Below are 5,152 nucleotides of genomic sequence, written 5' to 3' on the forward strand. Positions count from 1 at the left end.
TCTGTTTACACACCGTTGCCAGGGCGACGTTGGGCGGGCCTCCAACGGGACCACGCCCAGCAACCCAAGTACCGGCAGAAGCAGCAGTACTGCAGTCACTGTCCAAATCGGAACCCCTGCGTCTCCTGGCTCAACCATTTCCTCTCTTGTCCTGGATGTTGACTCTGGGGAGTATTTGTGTATCTGTGCAGTGCTGCCTACAGCTCCTGGCACTACAGAAATTCTAAGCAATAATAGCAAAAGCAGCACAGAGTTCGAGTGGCTGGTCCTGCAGAACAATAGATTTGCAGTTTAGAAACTGTTCAGAAATGCTACACATGAGCTTGTAATATTCTCCAGGCCCCTTAGAGGCAACCAAAGTTAGTGACATCCCCCCCCCCCAAGTTGTTTAAACATATTTTTGTTGGGGTGGTGGTGGAGGTGAAGAGAAGCAACAGGGTGCTGTCCTTTCAAAAGGGAAGCCAAGTCACAACAGGACACAGACAGCAGCAGTAGCCCCAATCTCTATTCTAACCCCCACATTAAGCAGGCCTCAGGAGAGCAAGCAGCCAGGAAAAAAAGACAAACAAACTCCCAAGGGCCACAGGCCACAGCAGCAGTAGGGGAGAGGCCTCAGGGGCAGCAGTGTTCTAGGTCTGCAGCTAAGTCCCATTTCAAGAGAGGCTGGGGGAGATATATCAGCCGGCATCAGGAGCCAAGGCTGAGCTGGGTGTTCAGGGCCATGGCGGTCGGTGAATGGCAGGATGGGAACCGGAGCTGCGTAGGACCCAGAATTGGGCTAAGCAGGAAGCAGCAGTGACAGTGGGATCCTGTCCCCAAATTTCCCGTGAAGGTCCCAAAAAGCACAAAGGTAGGCGGTCTAAGAAAGCTGTCAGGAAAAATACCAGGATTAGACGCCAAAGTCTTTTTCAAAACTTTATTGAAGTGGAGACGTATGTATTCTTAAAGCCCGACTCTGGCCGAGTTTCACCATTAGCAAACGGCTGCCTCAGGGGCTAAAAGCAAATCATAAAACACATTTATTAAATATACAAAAATGAATAATAAATAATCAAAAATATTAAAGGACAATGAAGTAAAACCAAATATATTTAACAAATGTGTATGAAGGAAATTATGTATATCAAAGAAAGGTGACATTAGGCTATGAAATTAAAACATGGAGAGGTGAAATTTCTTAACATTAAAAGTGTAAAAACATTAGAATACAAATTCCAGTTTGCCCATTAAGAAATATCCGAAACAAATCATTCAACAAGTAAGGGAATTTTTTAGAGACTTTACCTCAATTAGATTAGGACTCAGATTGAAAAGAATGTAATAAGGTGTGCAACACTTTTTGACCAAGGAATATAGGCTCAAGTTCAATTTCAAAAGAGAAAAGGAATGAAATATATCATAGATATATATATATATATATATATAATTTTTTTAGAACCAATAACACAGCGGATCACACTTGGTCAAAAAGTGTTGCACACCAGATTAATATTTTTGATTATTTATTATTCATTTTTGTATATTTAATAAATGTGTTTTATGATTTGCTTTTAGCCCCTGAGGCAGCCATTTGCTAACGGTGAAACTCGGCCAGAGTCGGGCTTTAAGAATATATACGTCTCCACTTCAATAAAGTTTTGAAAAAGACTTTGGCGTCTAATCCTGGTATTTTTCCAAAATTTCCAGTAACAGGATGATGCTAATGGGGGCAGGTAACCTTGGCTCCTTGTATGGTACAGGAGACACAGCGTAGGCTGTGTAATATCGGCTCGCGTAAAATGGGTACTCATGTTTGAGTGTCCCGCTCTCCTAAAGCATGCCCAGCTACCTCTCCTGAGTGTGCGGTGCATTATCTAAATGAGGAATTGTGCTAAAAAGGACATGCTAGGGATCAATTCTTTGTCGCTAGCGCGCCCATAGCATCGGGTGCCCAGAAGTGGCTGTGCGCTGGTTAGGAAAATGGAAACTCAATGAGTGGTCGTATTCCTAATCCGCTCACAGCTCAATTAATGGGCATCCGTTTTCCTAAGCTGACCGCCAGCAAGATTTTTTTTTTTTTCATGCTGCTTCCTGTGGTTAATACTAAGTAGGAGGAACCACAGAAAAGCAGTATTTTGGGCTTTTTTTTTGTGGCTTTTGGATTTTTTTTTAAGATGGCTGGGGCTGGCATTAAGTTTTCCATGTTAAAACATGTACATCAAATGCACAGTGATTTTTTTGCATCGGGGGTAATAGCTAATAGTCTCATTTACATGCATTTGCATGTGATGAGCGCTACTAGCTACGTGCTGGTTTGGAAGCACGTTTTGGATGTGCTAATCTCCTTATTGCATCAGGTGTTAGCCTAGCACGTCCAAAACGCATGTTTAAGAGCTCGTTAGCCTGTGCGCTCGGCTCAGTGCATGATATAGCATGGGCCTGTTTGTGCGCAAGATGGGTGATCTCAGGCAGCTCCCCACATCATAGGCAGCGATTCAGGATAGGAATGAGAGCTTGTTGGGAAGAAGGTAAAAAGAGCTTTTTATTGCTATAAGTTTTGACATTCTCAGATTTATAACTTTTAAGTTGGAATTCCCATTTGAATTTAATCTCAAACTTACATTATATAGACAACCTGACCATAGTTGTCATTTAAAATTATTTCAGGTTAGTACAGTACATAGTGATGGGAACTGAGTTTTGTGTATGTTTTCCTTTGAAATGGTGAATGGGTTTCTGTTTCTCTCTGAGACACTTTTTTTTTTTTTTTTTTGTACTTGTTCCAGAAGATTTTATTTTATTTATTTATTTAAACTCTTTTCTATACTGTCGTTAAGCTAGAAGCTGTCACAACGGTTAACAATAAGGCACTTAAAATAATGTTTCTTAACTTATTTTAACCTCTAGACAGGTGCCTGTAAGGTACAGTACAGAGTTTCATAATAGCTATAAGATGCTAGATGAGGGTTTATGTTTATCAGGTCGGTTCAAAATTATTAATAATCTACATGTTATCTGTTACTGCTTAAAAGTAAAAAATACTCATTATGAGTAGATGTGTTGAGTCAAAGCACAAACTCATCGCTTTCTACAATTCTTTGGATTCTATTCTCCATTCTCTTTGTGATATGCTTGTTTAAATAGCCATGTTTTTAGGCTCTTTTTGAATAGTTTGATGTCTTTTTGCAATCTGATTTCTGATGGCATGGTGTTCCATAATGTAGGCCCTGCTAATGATAGGGCTCTATCCCTTACTTGAGTTAGTCTTGCTGTTTTAACGGAGAGAATAGTTAGTAATGCCTTGTTTGCGGATCTCAGGTTCCTGTTGGGTACATGTACTTTCACCGGATGCCACTGGAGATAGAAAAATATCTCCTATCAGAATGGTCAAGCAGATATATAAATGTAACATTAATATTGTATATATAAAAAAAAAGGGCCAAAATTGATTAATTTTAATATCTCCGCATCAGTGCTGTGTAGATTTGAGTGTGACAGAGACAAATATTTTTCAAGGACTATCCTGTGATAACCAAATCTTGTACAGAATGTGAACTGTAAGGGTTGGAATGTTTCGTAATACTGGCAGATATAATCTGTGAGGGAAGGGAAGACTGGCCTCAGAAGCATTGTGACTGGCTGGAATTTAATGATGCAAATACAATGCAGGTCTAAGAAAAAGTTCCAGTTGTCAGTTGGAGACCCTTCTACAAAGTGAGTATTGGTGTTAATCATTGCAGTTTAATGTTTCATATTAGTGAGATATAAAACTGCAGCATTTGTGCCTGTCCTTGAAGCGATGGGCACTGCTGGAGAATGCAAGATCTGCCCTGTAGCTGTACATGCAACACTGCACCCTGCACCACAACCAGTAGAGATTTTTCCCAAACCTTTGCCCCCACCCCCAACTACCCCTTATAGTAAGAAATGGTGAGTGTGTTTCTATGTAAAATTGTTTTACACAAATATGCCCAGTCCGAGCAACAGGACTGAATAAACAAATGTCTCTTAAGATCCCCTGGGAAGTCTATCTCAGATACGTGAATCAGAGAGTTCAAAGAAAGTGGATCCAACCAGTGTTGTAAGATGGGCAGGGAAAAGAAATTGGAAGTTTCAAATATGCCGCAGCATACAGGCCAAGTTGTAATATTGCATATTTGGACACCTCAGGCCTTCTTGCTCCACAGACCCCATTAAAAATTTCAGAGAAATCCATGCTTTCTTTCCTTTCCAAATAAAAGTCCCTTATGCAACTCCTGAAGATCTCTTTTATGCAGCCAGAGGGGTAACATTTGAAAAACATATAACCATTTAGGTACTTCTATCATTTTCACAAGCTATATCTACCCTGATAGAGAGTGGGAGATCTCGCCATCACTGGAGAGTCTCTCAAATTTTTCTAAAGTGGCTTATTGTTTGCCTCATATACTTGATTAATGTCCCCTGGAATTCGAATACCCAAATATTTCATGTCTCCAGACACCTATTTCAACGGGAAATTCTCAGCCCATGAGTTCTGCAAGGTGCCCGAAATGTCTAATTCTTCCAACTTGTTCCTATTCATTTTTAAACCTGCAAAAGCTCCAAAGTGAGTCTGTATCTGAAGAACCTTCTCCAGGGTCCTTTGGTGTGATAAGAAAGACTAGGAAGGCCGCTATTTTGAATTTGTACCCATCCTCTCCAAACCGTTTATAGAATCGTCCTCTTTGGTTTTTAATAACAATGGGTCAATGGTCAAAATATACAGTAATGGGGACAAAGGGCATCTCTGACGGCCTTCTCTGTGTAATTGAAAAGCTTCGGATTTATAGCCATTGGCAATAATATTAGAACATGGAGCACGGAATAAAAGATTGAAATACTGTAGAAAAGAGCCTTTGAAACTAAAGCGATTCAAGACTGAAAATAGATAAGGGCAGAGACCCTGTCAAAGGCTTTTTATGAATCAAACCCTATAGCTACTGCAGAGATGCACTTAGTTTTGCATAGTGACATGGCCGTTATTAACTTAATTATATGGGAACAGGCTGCTGTCCCCTTGAAAAAGCCTACCGGATTGGATGAGATAAGGGAAGGATGCGCGAGGTGGAACTGACTAAGCATCTCTTTATCCAGAATATTGGTCTGAGGCTCCCAAGAGTTTTCTTCGGGACCGAAACCTTCTCACTTTAGA

This window comes from Rhinatrema bivittatum, chromosome 9 (genome assembly GCF_901001135.1).
Source record: "Rhinatrema bivittatum chromosome 9, aRhiBiv1.1, whole genome shotgun sequence".
Classification (NCBI taxonomy): domain Eukaryota; kingdom Metazoa; phylum Chordata; class Amphibia; order Gymnophiona; family Rhinatrematidae; genus Rhinatrema; species Rhinatrema bivittatum.